Consider the following 19,260-nt stretch of genomic DNA (forward strand, 5'->3'; position numbering starts at 1 on the left):
CCATTGATCAGAAGCTTACCGAGACCAGCCACATCAACAAAGCAATTACAAGAGCAGGGCAGAGACTGGTTACTATGTGACGAGTGGCTCACTTTATGACCCCTCAAAAGTCTATCCAACATCTGCAAGGCTCAAGCCAGCAATACAATAGTATAATCACCACTTGTCTGAATGGATGCCGCTGCAACACTCAAGCAGCCGGACATCGTCCGTAACAGAGCATCCTTTTGCTGGCCACCCCTGCCACTGGACTCAAACCTTCCAACACCAGCGCTATGTGGCTACACGTATATACTCACTCTAGGACACTCCACCTATCCTTTCGATCACCACCAAAAAGCAGCACAAGCGCAACAAGGGCATGAGAACGTCATCGCCTCCAAATTCCCCACCATGCAGCGCTGGACATACATCACCATTACTTCATATCGCTGGGTCAAAATCCTGGAATAGCCTACATAGTATTATCATTGTCAGACTACCCTAAGCACAAGGACTGCAATGGTTGACGGAGAAGGCCCACGAACAATTCCTTGGGGCAACAAAATGCAGCTTTGCCATGGTCATCCAAGCGCAGACCAAAAAAAATATGAAAATAAAATGACACAAGCAAACCAACAGAAAGTAGAGAAAATCATACATACTTATAAAAATGTAGAACTTACAATCTGGACACATGTAAACTGTTTCACTGTAAACATTTTATTCACACTAGTAAATGTGCTTTACTTGTTAGTTCAGTTCATTTCTCAATTTTCTTTAAGCTTATAACTACATCACAATGCAGTGAAGCTCAAGAATACCAACTGTGCATACACCATCTATGCATAGCATTCACATGTGTAAACTGGACCCAGAGCTCAAACTGTCATTTTTTTAAAAAAATATACATTCTACAATGTTTGTATATATATAGAATTCAGTTACATTCATTTTCTCTCTCCTTCTCATACACACACACACAAAGCTACTCTCAACTTCTTATAAAGCTTTTCGGAACAACTTGATGGCTCTACTCTTCTCCTATCTGTTCTAGTTTTCACATTAGCAAAATTATCCATGCAAGGGATCTAGTCAATACCTTTTGATCCTCAACTGCACCCCCACACAAACTTAAATCAAAAGGGCGCTGCAGTTTCTCTAAACATTTTTCCAGGCTCCGCTAAAGACACTAATATTACAGCAATTATTAGGTTTTCTTTTTAGATGCCAACAGAAATACTGACAAAAGAACAAACCACAATTCAACAAATCTGAAAGGTCTGTACTAAAACAGCTGGAATTGAAATATTGCTATGTTGAAACTGTATCTGCAGCACTGTTTTGCAGCCAAAAGTGATTGTGCTTGTGCAACAAAAAAAAGTTTTTAATACCACTTTAAGCATAACTTATAGACAATAGTAACAAGGGAGGTGGGGAGCCGAATACAGTATTCAATTTCCTTGAGCTAATTGCAGATTTTGAAATGAGATTCATCTACAATTAGACATTGCGCTCCAATATGACTTGAAGTTTCGCTCTAGTTTTAATGTGTGCATTAAGTGCAGTAATAGCATGTTAATGTGGAACGACTTTCAGTTTTGACTGGTCAACATCAGAACTATTATTTTATCACTGGCACAAAGGATCATGCTAGGAAAGAGGCACAATAAGACTTTCATTGCAATTAGAAGATAAATATAAAATGATGATGTAATGTAGACAGCTTTTCTGAATCCAGAACTTTAGCATGTTGTCACAGTGTGCATGATCAAGTCACCTTGTTTACTCGTTCACAAACCTGTTACACATTGCCAAATATATAAATCAACCTCTCTACAAAGCAAAGAGCATTTAAGTAAAAAGTACACGAAAAATTAGCAATTAGGAACTTAAGTCGATTCATACCCCAAATTACTTCAGTCAGTTTGTAACACTAGAATTAAAAATTATAGTTTTTGGTCCACTTTACTGCTGAGAAAACAATCGAGTTCACCAACAACACCCACAAAGCAAAGTAATACAGGATGTGGGTGGATGTTTTCTCCATTGCAGTCTGTACACTACAGCCAGTTTTAAAAAATTGTTAAAATCTAAATCCATGGTTTGGAAAATAAAAAAACTTCCAAAAAAATAAACTGTCTCTTCTCCTCACCACCCACATCCCCCCAAAAATCTCAGATACGCAAGTAGACATTTAAACATACAGAACCTGCTGTCTCAGTCACACTCAATTCCAACACTTACAGGGAAATCCATTTTGCTTCGCAACTGCTCATGTTTTGTAGAAACTGCAATTCTAGTTGCAAGACTGCACCCATTACTAACCAGTTTAGTTAAAGTACTTAGATTTGTATTGGTCACAAAACTATCCTTTGCTTCCACAGTTGTGCATCACAGCAATCTCAACATTTATGGGCAAAGATTCAAAACTAAAATCACTACAACTTAAGTAACATTTACAGGATAAGTCTATTTCTTATAGTCTATGATTATAACAGTTAAAACACAAAATAAAAGCTTGTCTACCTTTACAACTCCTTCAAAAATCAGTTTTATTTCTTCCAAACTCTTGAATTTTCAAAGCAGAATTCACTTCCAAGGCGAACTGGTTCTTAATTTTATTGTCCTTGGGCATGGAGGCAGCTAGAAAATACTTCCACTGACTGAGGCTGTGCTACTACAAATGAAGAAAACCTCAGCCTAAGAATAAGCGTCAGGTAGTCTTACCACCATTACATCAGTGTCCCAGTGGGACATACTTGGGGCGTGGGGAGGCCGGGGGGGGGGGGAACATCACATACATTGGCAAGGTCTTGCCGCATCAGCAAGAGAATGAGCTGTAAACAGCCGCTTCAATCAAAGTTGACTGCACATACTAACCCCCACCCCCCAATCACAGTCATTGTACTGGTCAGCTCGGAAGCCACCTATCAGCTGAAAAGAAAACTGTGGCCTGGATCCAAGCTGGCAACTAACAACATAAATGAAATCATAAGAGTCCACCAGGGACCTGCAGACAATAGTGCTGGATGCTCAGTGAGTTTTATTGGCTGAAAAACATACTGTAGCTATCTTTCAGTAACTTGAGAAATTACACATTGCCGTTATGGCATTTCACAGCACCATAACTGCAACACAAACAGGACAAGGGTATAAGCATCATTTAACCTTTCGTTCTGGTCAAATGCACCAACACGCTCAAATCATTGCAAGCGAAACATTTCAAATCAGTTAATTAATGTCTCAATGTACATCATTTAGAAATGGCTCCTTTTGAATCTTTATTAAACTTGTATATAATCTGTTCAGACCAAAACAAAAACTAGCATTATGTACTGACATCAGTACTCTAACCAATCAATAAAATTTAAACATGTGACCAAATGTCTACATTCAACAGTCTCCCATCAGGTCTCCACCCCTTTCTTGTAGGAGCTATATCAAGTACAATTAAATGTCCAGTGGAAACTGAAGGTACTTAATAACAGCACGATTCAAAATCATAGGCAGTATTTGTAGGTCAGCAAACCATTCGTCTTTGTGCCAGGTGTCGTTCAGTAATCGCAGCTGAGCTCTAAACAAATTCATTTTGTTTTTATTATGTAGAACACAAAAGCACACTTTCAATAATCCACTGCAGCCTACTCAGCTGGGTTGGGTTTTGTTTCTAAGTGCTCCAGAATGTCACATCGACTCACTTCAGTCTTCTCAACATTTTTTATTTTGCATTCGTTTTACAGGCAAATCGATCTTAAGAAGCGACTGTTCACCATCCAAGGTCAGTCTCAGAACTGGCGAGCCAGGTAGATCTTCAGCCAAAACTAGAGTAGAGACTAGAGGGCTGAAGGCAAGGCTGCCAAGGATGGGGCAAAGAGGTAAATACACAAAAGCTCAAAGAGTCAGAGAAAAGAGTTCATGGGGAGGGGCTGTGTTTGGACTGGAGGTCAGAGGTAGGGAGGGACTTAAACACAAGGATGTGAATTTTAAACCTGAGGCATTGGGAGACCAGGAGCCAATATAAATCAGCGGAAGCAGGGTGATGGTGTGTGGAATAGGATACAGGCAGCAGAGTATTGAATTGTGCCTGTAAAGCAGGTAGAGGACAAGAGGCCAACTAGGAGAGCATTGGAATAGTTAGATCTGGAAGTGACAATTGCATGAAGGTTTCAGGAGCAGATGTGCTGCAATAAGGGCAAACGTGTGCAATGTTACAGAGGTGGAAATTGGCAGTCTTTCTGTGAGAGGAAATGGAGTTCCAAGCTCATCTCTGACTCCAATAGGAAGTTGAGGTGACCAAAAGACTGGTTCAGCCGGAGTGTGGTGGGAGAGCGATAATATGTAAGACTATGTTAAAAAAAAAATTGGTGGCAAGGGTATGAAACTTGTAGTGGAGGCCAAATATGATGGCTTTGGCCTTTCCAATGCTTAAGTGGAGGAAACTGAAGCTCATCCAAGACTGGATGACATAAGTAGTTTGACAACACAGAGGCAATGGAAAGAAAAAAAAACTTACATTTATATAGCTTCTTTCACGATCACCAGATGTCTCAAAGCGCTTTACAGCCAATGAAGTACTTTGAGTGTAATCACTGTTGTAATGTGGGAAACGTGGCAGCCAACTTGCGCACAGCAAACTCCCACAAAAAGCAATGTGGTGAGGTAGTGCTGGGTATCATCAACGTACATGTGGAAACTGATCCCATATCTGCAGACGATATCACCAAGGGGAAGCATGTCAATGAGGAAGAGGGGGGAGGGCAAGTATAGATTCTTGGGCGACTGCAGAAGTTAACAGTACAGTGGCAGGAAGAGAGACCATTGCTGGAGATGTTCTGGGTACAATTGGTTAGCTAAGAGTGGAATCAAGTGAGGGCAGTCCCATTGAGATGGACAACAGAGGAGAGGAGAATGGTGTAACCGATCATTTCAAAAGCTGCACAGAGGTCAAGGTCGAGAAGGACAAGGAGGGAGAGTGTATCATGGCCACAGAGGATATAATTTATGACTTTGATTAGGGCCATTTCTGTGCTGTTGTAAGAGCGGATTGGAGAGATTTAAACATGAAGTTGTGGGAAATATGGGTTTGGGAGGCAACATATTTAATGACTTTAAATGATGAGAGAAAGGGAGGATTGAGATGATAGTTTGCAAGGACAGAGGGGTTATGGGTGTCTTTTTTGAGGAGGGGGTGATCACTGTCACTTTGAAATGGAGAGGACAGTACCAGAGGTGGGGGAACCATTTACAAGTTCAGCTAGCCTGAGATCCAGGAAGGGAAGTTGGGTAGTTAGCAATTTAGTGGGAATGGGATCAAGGGATGGTTAGTTAGATGAAAATTGGGTCAAGGAGAACCAGGAGGTGGGTCTCGTGGTCAGGATGAGCTTGAAGAGGGCATGAGGAAAGGTGAAAAAGAAGCAAGAGAGAGATATAGGTTCGGGGCTGGGTAGGGGAATCCTGGGAGGAGGTTTGGCTGGTGAGCAAGAGGAAGGGGAAAGCAGCAGAAGCAGCTGAATGAATAGCCTCAATCGTAGTGACAAAGAAGTCCATTAGTTCTTTGCACTTGATATTTGATCCAACAGTGGAATAGGCAGGGGAAGAAAGGTGTAAGGCAATGCTTGGTCATGGAAAAAAGCCAGAAGAGGATCCTGGAGTAATGGGTGGTTTTGGCAGAGAAGAATGAAGAACAATAGCACTTAATGTGATAAAGCCATATCTGGTGATGGATGGCTAAATCAGTTGTGTGCCAGATATGCTCAAATATGAGCCTCTTGGACTTGAAGTGAAGATGGGGGCCAAAGAAGGGGGAACAAATGAGATGGGAGAAAGCAAAGATTATGAACAGTTATAACCTAGTTATACTGAAACACTTACAAGTTTCAGCAATCAGTGCTATACAAAGAACTTAGCAATTGACACACCTCCCGTTTGAATGTCTATCAAAAATTTTGATGCAGAACTACACAAATCTACAGAACTATAAAAAAAATGTAATTGTTAATATATGAATGTATTTTTCTAAACTTTTAATATATTTGCTGAAATGTCACTGCAATCTTTTAATACTCATTGTTCACCAAAAGGGTAGCATTGTATGGCTAACTGCATAAAGACAAATAACCAATGTAATTGTTTCTTCTCATGTGTCTTTCCATGGATAATTTCCAGATCCAAAATGGCTTGGGGATCAAAAACATATCCAGGAGTTAATAAAACATATTCGAAAGATATTCAAAGAATTATACATGTTCGGGGCATCATGACGAAATCAAATATGCCCTGAAATCCCTAAAGAACGACTCAAAACTCTGTTTCATATTTTCAGGAATTCCAGTTACCTGAGCATTGCAGAGGAGCCCATCCAATCCTGACGTTCAAAAAAAGAACAAGACTCACAAATAACCGAATTATACGCAAGTAGATCTGAAACTAGTTATGTTTAAGGGTACTTTACAGGACACAATCTATAGGTACTCATCCAAGTAGCAAAGGCCCATAAGGAGAAAACAATATAGGTCCGCATTTTACGAGGCCGATGACAGCATATGCTGCCCTGCAAGTTCCAGGTTTCCACATGCAATGGGCAGGTGCAAAAACCCGAAACTTGCAATATCAAGTTTCTCCTCGACCTATCCGCTACAAATTCACCTTCGCTGGCGCAAGGTAGAGCTATTTGCCCAACTACTGCCCAGTGAATACCCAACAAACTCTTCTTTTACCAGCGTAAGGGTTAAAATAAATGTTAAAATAAAATTTATTAAATTATTTAAATATTTACTTACATTTAAAATTAATTTAGGTTATTTTTGTCCCATTGTCAGCTCAGTGGGTAGCACACTCACCTCTGATTCAGAAGATTGTGGGTCCAAGTCCCACTCCAGTAACTTGAACACAAAAATCTAGGCTGACAGTCAGTACTGAGGGAGTGCTGCGCTGTCAGAGGTACCATCTTTCAGAAGAGACATTAAACCGAAGCCCCGTCTGCCCTCTCAGGTGAACGTAAAAGATCCCATGGCACTATTTCAAAGAGCAGGGGGGTTATCCCCGGTGTCCTGGCCAATATTTATCCCTCAAATCAACATAACAAAAACAGATTTTCTGAGCATGATCGCATTGCTATTTGTGGGAGTTTGCTGTGAGCAAGTTGGCTGCCGCGGTTCCCACATTACAACAGAGACTACACTCCAAAAGCACTTCATTGGCTGTAAAGCGCTTCGAGACGTCTGGTGGTCATGAAAGGCGCTATATAAATGCAAGTTTTTTTTTGCCCTTATTTATTTAAAAATCTTAATTTATTTTTCGGAAAATTTAATTATTTTAAATGTTTAATTAAATTAATTTTGAACCTGTTATTATTTACTTTTATTTCTGTTGTGAAATGATATTTATTTGGTGATTTCTATTATGCTTATGGGGATTTTGTATGCAATCCCCATAAGCATAATAGGAATCCCTCTGTCATTGGTTGGCCTGGCCCACGTGATCCCAGGGACGCTCGTGAACTGCATGCGCCCCTGGGATGAGTGGGGCCTTTACGCAGGCGTACGCCTGCAGGCCCAGGACCACAAGAGTCCGAAGCTCCCGAGACACAAGGCAAGTACAGTTTTCTTGCAATTTGGAGGCGTTTGCGGGCACGAGTCTCCGACCGTAATTTCCAGGCAACAGTTTTTGTTGTAATAAGCCTGTTACTGTTCAGCTTTACACCAACACTTTTAACTCGCAATCATAACCACTTTCCATAAACAAACCAAATCACGCTATATAAATGCAAGTCTTTCTTTCTATGTGTTGTGAGTGGGATAGTGTGCCACAGAGCTAACAGTTATCTCGTAACTATGGTATATTACACCACAGACCACAAGGGATACCACCATATTTTCCTGACTCCTCTAAAATAAGGTGGGAAATAGCAGTCAGCCAAATTACACTCAGGCTAAAACCATCATATTTATGTGAGTAAAATGTATAGAGTAAGAGATTGTCCAAAATCCTCTTTTTGATAGCTTCCAATGAATCTCTAATGAAAATTAGATGGCTTCAGTTAGTCCCCACTGTAAAGCAAGGAACTGAAGATAAGGTTATTCCTAAATGCATAGCTTCTTTGATGTTAAAGCAAGCTCATTTGCTCATTAAATAATTTCTTCTCAATGATGAGACAATTAAAATGTTAACCACTTAAAGTGTGAACTACAAGTGCCTTGGGATGTTTCACTACGTTAAAGGCGCTATATAAATACAAGTTGTTGTTGTTATAGTCCCTTGGCCAGCTGATGGCCTACCTGCTTTTGACACCTAGCAGCAATTAAAACTGTACCTTGATGTTTGATGATGAGCTGGTTAACATATTAAATAATACAAGTAAAAGTAAAATATTGCAAATGCTGGAAATCAGATACAAAAACAGAAAATGTTAAACTCACAGCAGGTCAATTGTCTGTCTCCGCCCCTGCCTCAGCGCACCTTCTGATGAAACCCTCATCTATGCCTTTGTTACCGCTAGGCTTGACTATCCCAATGCTCTCCTGGCCGGCCTTCCATCTTCCACCCTCCATAAAACGAGAGATCATCCAAAACTTTGCTGCCCGCATCATAATTCTCTCCAAATCCCATTCACCATTGCACCTGTGCTCACTGACTTACGTTGGCAATGTGTCAATTTTACAATTCTCATCCTCGTTTTCAAATCCCTCCATGCCTCGCCTCACTTATCTCTATACCTCCTCCAACCCTCCGAGATCTCTGTGCTGCTCCAATTCTAGCCTCTTCTGCATCTGCAATTTTGATCACTCCACCACTGGCAGCCGTGCCTTCAGCAGCCTTGGCCCCAAGCTCTGGTTTTCCCTCCTTAAACCTCGCAGCCTCTCTCCCTTCTTTAAGACATTCCTTAAAACCTACCTTTTTGACCAATATTGTTGTCACCTGTCCCAATATCTCTTTATGGGGCTCTGTCAAATTTTCTTTGATAACGCTCCTGTGAAGTGCCTTGGGACATTTTACTACATTAAAAGGCACTATATAAATGCAACTTGTTGTTGAGACAACAGACCAGTTAACCTTTTTGGAGCAGACCCTTGAGAACTGAAAAATCTGAAACAGGCAGGAATTGGGATACAATTATTACATCATTTCACTGAGATAACCTTTTACATTATTCTACTGATGATTTCTCATCTCCCCTTTCACTGATTGCATTACTATGCCTGCCTGGCTTGTGTTTCAGTTCTGAATAAGAGCCCGCATCCAAAATATAAGCTTGGCTCTACAGCTGCTTATTGATCTGAGATTCCAGCAATTTCTGTTTTTGTTTCACATATTAAATATCCACTATCCTTTGAGGGATCAATAATTTGATTAGCTGGAGTTCAAAGGCAACTAGAGCTTCAGTCCAGAATATGGAAGCCGACAGTGGCACTGTTTACCCTCCATGCAAGCAAATAGTTCTAATCACATTTACCCATCCTGTTCCCATATCCCTTCAACCCTTTTTCTTTCATAGGAACATAAGAAATAGGAGCAGGAGTAGGCCACCTGGCCCCTCGAGCCTGCTCCGCCATTTAATAAGATCATGGTTAATGTGATCATGGACTCAGTTCCACTTCCTTGCCTGCTCCACATAACCCTTTATTTCCTTATCGCTCAAAAATCTGTCTATCTCCGTCTTAAACATATTCAATAACCCAGCCTCTACAGCTCTCTGGGGCAAAGAATTCCACAGGTTTACAACCCTCTGAGAAGAAATTGCTCATCTCAGTTTTAAATGGGCAGCCCCTTATTCTGAGACTATGGGCCCAAGTTTCGGGCTGCGCCGTTTCCTGGACGCCCGTTTTTCGCACCACAAAGTGCTGGGACCCCAACTATTTACAATCTATATTAACGATTTGGAAGAAGGGACTGAGTGTAACGTAGCCAAGTTTGCTGATGATACAAAGATGGGAGGAAAAGCAATGTGTGAGGAGGACACAAAATATCTACAAAAGAACATAGACAGGCTAAGTGAGTGGGCAAAATTTTGGCAGATGGAGTATAATGTTGGAAAGTGAGGTCATGCACTTTGGCAGAAAAAAATCAAAGAGCAAGTGATTATTTAAATGGAGAAAGATTGCAAAGTGTCGCAGTACAGCAGGACCTGGAGGTACTTTTGCATGAAACACAAAAGGATGGTATGCAGGTACAACAAGTGATCAGGAAGGCCAATAGTATCTTGGCCTTTATTGCAAAGGGGATGGAGTATAAAAGCAGGGAAGTCTTGCTACAGCTATACAGGGTATTAGTGAGGCCACACCTAGAATACTGCGTGTAGTTTTGGTCTCCGTATTTACGAAAGGATATACTTGCTTTGGAGGCAGTTCAGAGAAGGTTCATTAGGTTGATTCCAGGATGAGGGGTTTGACTTATGAGGAAAGGTTGAGTAGGTTGAGCCTCTACTCATTTGAGAGGTGATCTTATCGAAACATATAAGATTATGAGGGGCTTGACAAGGTGGATGCAGAGAGGATATTTCCACTCATAAGGGGAAACTAAAACTAAGGGACATAATCTTAGAATAAGGGACCGCCCATTTAAAACTGAGATGAGGAAAAACTTCTTGTCTCAGAGGGTTGTAAATCTGTGAAATTCGCTGCCTCAGAGAGCTGTAGAAGCTGGGACATTGAATAAATTTAAGTCAGAAATAAACAGTTTCTTAAACGATAAGGGGATAAGGGGATCAGGAGGGGAATTGGAGCCGAGTCCATGATCAGATCAGCCATGATCTTATTGAATGGTGGAGCAGGCTTGAGGGACCGTATAGCCTACTTCTGTTCCTATTTCTTATGTTATGAATTGCTACCTTTCCCAGGCGAAATCAAAGGATTAGCAATTGCTGATCAGCAATAAGAGCTAGCTCTAGTTAGCTTTCAGACAAACTAAACAATATTATATGCAAACATTATAATGGATGATTGACTATCCTGGGACTTTTCTTATCAAAAGAGAAGGCTAAGCATGGATATGATAGAAGTGCTTACAAATTATGAAAGATTTGGACAAATTGGATCCAAGTGCTGCCATGTGCAAAATTCAAGCACAAGGAGTCATATTTACAAATTAAGGACAACTAAAGAAAATGAGAATTGCAGGAGCAACATTTTTCTTTAAACTAGAAGGGTGGTGAGTATGTGGAACAAATTATGAACACCGGTGGGGAAAACAGAAACCTTAATGCATTTCAAGAGGGATCAAGACAAGTTCTGCTCAACAAATAGGATAAAGGGTCATTAGAAATGCACTAAGGGAATACTATAGATAGGTGGGCTAGATCAGTGTTACCCAACAGAAACAAAGGTGTGGCTACAGTGACACCGTTTTAGCCACATGCACCAATTTAGTAGAAAATGCCTTATATGAGCTCAAGTACTTCACATGTAGATTTACTTAAATCTCCACCATTCAGTAACCAAGGAAGTAAACCACTCAATGATCAAAACACACACATTCTGCTTTTCGTCTTACCATTTTACCAACAAATGCACAAAAAGGTTAAAGCACATATGCATATGCTCTGCAAATACAAGTGTTAGGATTACTCAATTTTTATTTACTAATTAGGAATGCAATTAACCACATCTGGATTCCCAATTAGTTACACGTGGCAAGTGGCTAACATATTGGACAACATTGGGTTAGATGGATCAAAGGTCTTCTCCTGCCTTAAGGTTTTACGATGATGCTCTGGAACTCCCTTCCCAAACCTCTCTGCCTCTCTATCTCTCTACCCTCCTTTAAGACGCTCTTTAAAACCTACCTCTTTGACCAAGCTTTTGGTCATCTGCCATAATTTCTTATGTGGCTCGGTGTCAAATTTATTTGTTTTGTCTTATAACACTGCTGTGAAGCACTTTGGGATGTTTTACTATGTTAAGGACGCTATATAAATAAAAGTTGTTATTGTTAGCTACGGGGAAAAAAAATTGGCCCCGTAATGATGGCGAGCTGTTAACGTTCACCATCATTACTCCCCAAAACTGACTGCAACTTCAGGATTTAGCACATGCGCATTTAAACGCAGAATTTCTGAATTTGCGGTCAGTCATTCACTGTTCCAACACAGGCTGTGCTGTGGTTTATCAAATTCTGAGCCATTAAGGAGGTAATCAATAGCATGGTCAAAGAGTTTTAAGAAGGGCCTTAAAAGATGAGGCAGAGAAGCAGAGGGATTTCAGGAGAGCCCAGGCAGCTGAAAGCATGGTTGCCAATAGTGGACGAATGACAGGAGAGAGGGAGGCACAAGAGGCCAGAGTCAGGGAGTGTTCATAAGAGGGAAAGATTGTAGGGCTGGAGGAGGTTATCAATGTAGCAGAGAGACAATGCCATTGAGCAAATTAAATATAAGGATGATTATTTTAAATTTGAGACACTGGGAGACCAGAAAACAATGTAGATCAACAAGGACAGGGGTGATGGGTGAGTGCCATTTGGTACGGGATGGGATAGGATACAGCAGCAGAGTTTTGGATGAGCTTAAGTTTACAGAGGTAGAGTGATGGGATACTGGTCGAGAGTACGTTTGAATCATCAAGTCTAGAGATGACAAAGGCATGAATGAAGGGTTCAAGAGCAGATGAGCTGATGCAGGGCAATGACGGGTGCTATTATGGAGGTGGAAGTTAGCGGTTTTGATGAGTATACGGAGAGCATACGGGGCTGGAAATTTATCTCGGGATCAAATAGGGCATGAATGCTGCAAACCATCAGATTCAGCCTCAGACAGTGGCCAGGGTGGAGAATGGAATTGGTGCCAAGGGTACGGAGTGTGGTGGGGCGCAAGATAATATTCTCAATGTTTAACTGGAGAAATTATGGCTCATTCAATGCTTGATGTTAGACAAGCAGTCTGATAACACAGAGGTAGTGGAGGTGTTATGGTAAATGGTGGAGAAGTAGAGCTGGGTGTCATCACCGTACATATAAAAGTTGACCCCATGTCTTCAGATGATATCACCAAGGGGTAGAATGTAGATTAAGAATAGAACGGGCCAAGCATAGATCTGTGGGAGACTCCAGAGGTAATAGTGTGGTGGAAGGAAGAGAAGCCATTGCTGGAGATTTTCTGGAAATAAGCAAAGGCAATCCAATGAGTTGGATAATGGAGGAGGAGAGGCGTTGGAGGACAAGGATACGGTACACCAGGGTTGCAAAGAAGTTGAGGATGATGAGCAGGGATAATGCAGCATGGTCACAAAGAATGTCATTTGTGACTTTGATCAGGACTATTTCAGTGCTGTAACGGGGCAGAGATTCAAACACGGACCCGTGGAAAGAGGGGCATGGATTTGGTAAACCATAAAAATTTCAAGGACTTTGCAGGAAAGGGAGATTGGAGATGAGACGGTAATTTGCAAGGACAGAGGATTGGGTGCGGTGGATGGGGTGGTGGAAGGGGCGGAGCGAGTGGCAATTTTGAAAAGGATGGGAAAGCAGTATCTGAGGAGATTTATACTATTAGCTAGCATGGGAGCCAGGAAGGGAAGTTTGGTGGTCAATGAAAATGGAGTTAAGGGAGCAGGAGTCAGTCTCGTGGACAAAATGAGCTTGGAGAGGCCATGACAGAAAGAGAGAAACTAGTGAGAAGCAGAGTGTTACAGTTCAACTGTTAGTCAACCTTCTTCCTTCTATGGTTCACAACAACACGTTTTGATTAAGCCCAAGATACTTGCTGGTGTACACGGAACAAACTTTATTGACATGCAGTATAGGTGATTAACCTAACTGGACAGAGGGAGTGGCTTTGGGTTTCTAGTTCTATCTTTCGAACAGTTGAAAATTATGCTCCTTTATGCAGCATAGTTTGCCTACATCAAGGGTACATGTCACAGATAAGACCCCATGACACATCTGCTCCTGAATCCTTTGAAAACAATGTATTTACATAAATAGTCAATGTTGTTCACTTCAAAGATATTTCTCAAACAAGGTTAGTAAAGACAAACGTAGGTCCCCTGCAGTCAGAATCAGGGGAAGTCATAACGGGGAACAAAGAAATGGCGGACCAATTGAACAAGTACTTTGGTTCGGTATTCACTAAGGAGGACACAAACAACCTTCCGGATATAAAAGGGGTCAGAGGGTCTAGTAAGGAGGAGGAACTGAGGGAAATCCTTATTAGTCGGGAAATTGTGTTGGGGAAATTGATGGGATTGAAGGCCGATAAATCCCCAGGGCCTGATGGACTGCATCCCAGAGTACTTAAGGAGGTGGCCTTGGAAATAGCGGATGCATTGACAGTCATTTTCCAACATTCCATTGACTCTGGATCAGTTCCTATGGAGTGGAGGGTAGCCAATGTAACCCCACTTTTTAAAAAAGGAGGGAGAGAGAAAACAGGGAATTATAGACCGGTCAGCCTGACCTCAGTAGTGGGTAAAATGATGGAATCAATTATTAAGGATGTCATAGCAGTGCATTTGGAAAAAGGTGACATGATAGGTCCAAGTCAGCATGGATTTGTGAAAGGGATATCATGCTTGACAAATCTTCTGGAATTTTTTGAGGATGTTTACAGTAAAGTGGACAAGGGAGAACCAGTTGATGTGGTATATTTGGACTTTCAGAAGGCTTTTGACAAGGTTCCACACAAGAGATTAATGTGCAAAGTTAAAGCACATGGGATTGGGGGTAGTATGCTAACGTGGATTGAGAACTGGTTGTCAGACAGGAAGCAAAGAGTAGGGGTAAATGGGCACTTTTCAGAATGGCAGGCAGTGACTAGTGGGGTACCGCAAGGTTCTGTGCTGGGGCCCCAGCTGTTTACATTGTACATTAATGATTTAGACGAGGGGATTAAATGTAGTATCTCCAAATTTGCGGATGACACTAAGTTGGGTGGCAGTGTGAGCTGCGAGGAGGATGCTATGAGGCTGCAGAGTGACTTGGATAGGTTAGGTGAGTGGGCAAATGCATGGCAGATGAAGTATAATGTGGATAAATGTGAGGTTATCCACTTTGGTGGTAAAAACAGAGAGACAGACTATTATCTGAATGGTGACAAATTAGGAAAAGGGGAGATGCAACGAGACCTGGGTCATGGTACATCAGTCATTGAAGGTTGGCATGCAGGTACAGCAGGCGGTTAAGAAAGCAAATGGCATGTTGGCCTTCATAGCGAGGGGATTGGAGTACAGGGGCAGGGAGGTGTTGCTACAGTTGCACAGGGCCTTGGTGAGGCCACACCTGGAGTATTGTGTACAGTTTTGGTCTCCTAACTTGAGGAAGGACATTCTTGCTATTGAGGGAGTGCAGCGAAGATTCACCAGACTGATTCCTGGGATGGTGTGACTGACCTATCAAGAAAAACTGGATCAACTGGGCTTGTATTCACTGGAGTTCAGAAGAATGAGAGGGGACCTCATAGAAACATTTAAAATTCTGACGGGTTTAGACAGGTTAGATGCAGGAAGAATGTTCCCAATGTTGGGGAAGTCCAGAACCAGGGGTCACAGTCTAAGGATAAGGGGTAAGCCATTTAGGACCGAGATGAGGAGAAACTTCTTCACCCAGAGAGTGGTGAACCTGTGGAATTCTCTACCACAGAAAGTAGTTGAGGCCAATTCACTAAATATATTCAAAAGGGAGTTAGATTAAGTCCTTGCTGCTAGGGGGATCAAGGGGTATGGCGAGAAAGCAGGAATGGGGTACTGAAGTTGCATGTTCAGCCATGAACTCATTGAATGGCGGTGCAGGCTAGAAGGGCTGAATGGCCTACTCCTGCACCTATTTTCTATGTTTCTATGTTTCTAAAGATTTCATCAGAAGTTCGCTCTCTTCAGAAACAGTTTGATAATATCACACTTTAGTGGTTTGTTAATTCAATGACTGCATTATATTCAATTGGACACACTTGTGTTTAACAATGTTGCAACTTTCATTCATTTTGAAATGGTAAATTATACTGTGGTTTCATCCTTTACTTGGTCTTCAAATTATTCATCTTCAACTCTTCCCCTTCGATTTTAAATCAACTGAGAGGATTGTTAATGGCCTATGTACACCAATATACTATATATAGATGCACAGATCATCAACGCCCCTACCACATAAAGGGCCCAAGTTTCAGCCTCAGTTGCTCCTGATTTTTTGGAGCAACTGTTGTAGAACGGAGTATCTTAGAAATTCAAATTCTCGGCATTTAGTTTGCTCCAGTTCTAGTCAGTTAGAACAGTTTCACTTTGGAACAGAATTTTTTTTTCAAAAGGGGGCGTGTCCAGCCACTTACGCCTGTTTTCAAAGTTTCGGCAGTGAAAACTTACACCAAACTAACTTAGAATGGAGTAAGTGAAGATTTTTGTACGCTCGAAAAAACCTTGTCTACACTTTAGAAAATCAGGCGTAGGGATTGGGGGTGGGGTGTAAAGGGAAGTTTACAAACATTAAACACTTCAGTTTTACAAATAAAGAGCCATCATCAATAATAAATGATAAAAACATTAATAAATCAACCAATAAATCAATCAAAAAAAAATAAGAAGAAATAATTTTTTTAAAACATTTTCTACTTACCGACTGCAGCACCGGGAACCCTCCAACGGCGTGCTAGGATGCCCCCCCGCCCCAGTGTGTCTCTGTCAGTGTCTCTATCTCTGTGTGTGTGTGTGTGTCTCACTCTGTCTGTCAGTGTCTGTGTTTCTGACAGCGAGGGGAGGGGCGCAGGGCAAGGGGAAGGGGAAGGGGGGGTGAAAGGAGAAGGGGAAGGGGGGGTGAAAGGAGAAGGGGAAGGGGGGGTGAAAGGAGAAGGGGAAGGGGGGGTGAAAGGAGAAGGATGGGGGGGTGAAAGGAGAAGGATGGGGGGGTGAAAGGAGAAGGAAGGGGGGGGCTGAAAGGAGGAGAAGGAAGGGGGGGTGAAAGGAGGAGAAGGAAGGGGGGGGGGGTGAAAGGAGAAGGAAGGGGGGGGGCTGAAAGGAGAAGGAAGGGGGGGGGGCTGAAAGGAGAAGGAAGGGGGGGGTGAAAGGAGGAGAAGGAAGGGGGGGGGGTGAAAGGAGAAGGAATGGGGGGTGAAAGGAGAAGGAAGGGAGGAGTGAAAGGAGAAGGAAGGGGGGGGTGAAAGGAGAAGGAGGGGGGGTGAAAGGAGAAGGAGGGGGGGAGTGAAAGGAGAAGGAAGGGGGGGAGTGAAAGGAGAAGGGGGGGGGAAAGGAGAAGGGGGAAAGGAGAAGGGGGAAAGGAGAAGGGGGGGGGAAAGGAGAAGGGGGGGGAAAGGAGAAGGGGGGGGAAAGGAGAAGGGGGGGGAAAGGAGAAGGGGGGGGAAAGGAGAAGGGGGGGGAAAGGAGAAGGGGGGGGAAAGAGAAGGGGGGGGGGGAAGAGAAGGGGGGGGAAAGAGAAGGGGGGGAAGAGAAGGGGGGGGAAGAGAAGGGGGGGGGAAGAGAAGGGGGGGGAAGAGAAGGGGGGGGGAAGAGAAGGGGGGGGGAAGAGAAGGGGGGGGAAGAGAAGGGGGGGGAAAGAGAAGGGGGGGGAAAGAGAAGGGGGGGGAAAGAGAAGGGGGGGGAAAGAGAAGGGGGGGGAAGAGAAGGGGGGGGAAAGAGAAGGGGGGGGAAAGAGAAGGGGGGGAAAGAGAAGGGGGGGGAAAGAGAAGGGGGGGAAAGAGAAGGGGGGGAAAGAGAAGGGGGGGAAAGAGAAGGGGGGGAAAGAGAAGGGGGGGGAAAGAGAAGGGGGGGGAAAGAGAAGGGGGGGGGAAAGAGAAGGGGGGGGAAAGGAGAAGGGGGGGGAAAGGAGAAGGGGGGGGAAAGGAGAAGGGGGGGGAAAGGAGAAGGGGGGGAAAGGAGAAGGGGGGGGAAAGGAGAAGGGGGGGGAAAGGAGAAGGGGGGGGAAAGGAGAAGGGGGGGAAAGGAGAAGGGGGGGGAAAGGAGAAGGGGGGGAAAGGAGAAGGGGGGGGAAAGGAGAAGGGGGGGGAAAGGAGAAGGGGGGGAAAGGAGAAGGGGGGGGAAAGGAGAAGGGGGGGGAAAGGAGAAGGGGGGGGAAAGGAGAAGGGGGGGAAAGGAGAAGGGGGGGGAAAGGAGAAGGGGGGGAAAGGAGAAGGGGGGGAAGGAGAAGGGGGGGAAAGGAGAAGGGGGGGGAAGGAGAAGGGGGGGAAAGGAGAAGGGGGGGAAAGGAGAAGGGGGGGAAAGGAGAAGGGGGGGGAAAGGAGAAGGGGGGGGAAAGGAGAAGGGGGGGGAAAGGAGAAGGGGGGGGAAAGGAGATGGGGGGGGAAAGGAGAGGGGGGGGAAAGGAGAAGGGGGGGGGAAAGGAGAAGGGGGGGGAAAGGAGAAGGGGGGGGAAAGGAGAAGGGGGGGGAAAGGAGAAGGGGGGGGGAAGGAGAAGGGGGGGAAAGGAGAAGGGGGGGGACAGGAGAAGGGGGGGGGAAAGGAGAAGGGGGGGGAAAGGAGAAGGGGGGGGAAAGGAGAAGGGGGGGGAAAGGAGAAGGGGGGGGAAAGGAGAAGGGGGGGGAAAGGAGAAGGGGGGGGAAAGGAGAAGGGGGGGAGAAAGGAGAAGGGGGGGGAAAGGAGAAGGGGGGGGAAAGGAGAAGGGGGGGGAAAGGAGAAGGGGGGGAAAGGAGAAGGGGGGGGAAAGGAGAAGGGGGGGGAAAGGAGAAGGGGGGGGAAAGGAGAAGGGGGGGGAAAGGAGAAGGGGGGGAAAGGAGAAGGGGGGGAAAGGAGAAGGGGGGGAAAGGAGAAGGGGGGGGAAAAGGAGAAGGGGGGGAAAGGAGAAGGGGGGGAAAGGAGAAGGGGGGGGAAAGGAGAAGGGGGGGGGAAAGGAGAAGGGGGGGAAAGGAGAAGGGGGGGGAAGGAGAAGGGGGGGAGAAAGGAGATGGGGGGGGAGAAAGGAGATGGGGGGGGAAAAGGAGAAGGGGGAAAGGAGAAGGGGGAAAGGAGAAGGGGGAAAGGAGAAGGGGGAAAGGAGAAGGGGGGAAAGAGAAAGGAGAAGTGGGGGGGGGAAGCTGAACCGGCTGGGCCCAAGACTTCGGGCAGGGCCCGTCCCCAGCACCAGATTTACAGGTAGGTGGCGTTGGGTCGGGTCGGGTCCAGGGTCCGGAGCGTGGGTCGGGTCGGGGGGAGCGCAGGTCCGGTCTGGTCCAGTCCGGGGGTGGGGATGGGGGTGGGGGAAGCGGGAGGTCAGGTCGGTGGGTCGGTGTCAGGGTGAAGCGGGTCGGGTCCAGTCCGGCGGGGGGGGGGTGGGGGGTGGAGAGTCGTCGGGTCGGGTCGGGAGGAAGCAGGAGCTGGCCGTGGGAGGCAGCCTTATCCACGCAGCCCCAGTGAGGCCATTCGGCCAGAGCTAGGG

At 44.6% G+C, this 19,260-nt stretch overlaps 1 protein-coding gene across 6 annotated transcripts in view; it reads right to left on the minus strand.

The window, feature by feature from the left end:
- The window catches only part of gab1 (GRB2-associated binding protein 1), a 281,418-nt gene that overhangs the window by 232,779 nt on the left and 29,379 nt on the right, over positions 1-19,260 (minus strand). Inside the window, exon 1 of one of the 6 annotated variants that reach the window (XM_070872061.1) lies at positions 2,509-2,711. The exons of the other annotated variants lie outside the window; for them this stretch is intronic. The gene's annotated coding sequence lies outside the window, so the exon portion shown is untranslated. Of the gene's footprint in view, positions 1-2,508; positions 2,712-19,260 lie in introns of those variants that run through there. 6 annotated transcript variants of the gene reach the window in all.

Source organism: Pristiophorus japonicus, chromosome 2 (genome assembly GCF_044704955.1).
Source record: "Pristiophorus japonicus isolate sPriJap1 chromosome 2, sPriJap1.hap1, whole genome shotgun sequence".
NCBI lineage: Eukaryota > Metazoa > Chordata > Chondrichthyes > Pristiophoridae > Pristiophorus > Pristiophorus japonicus.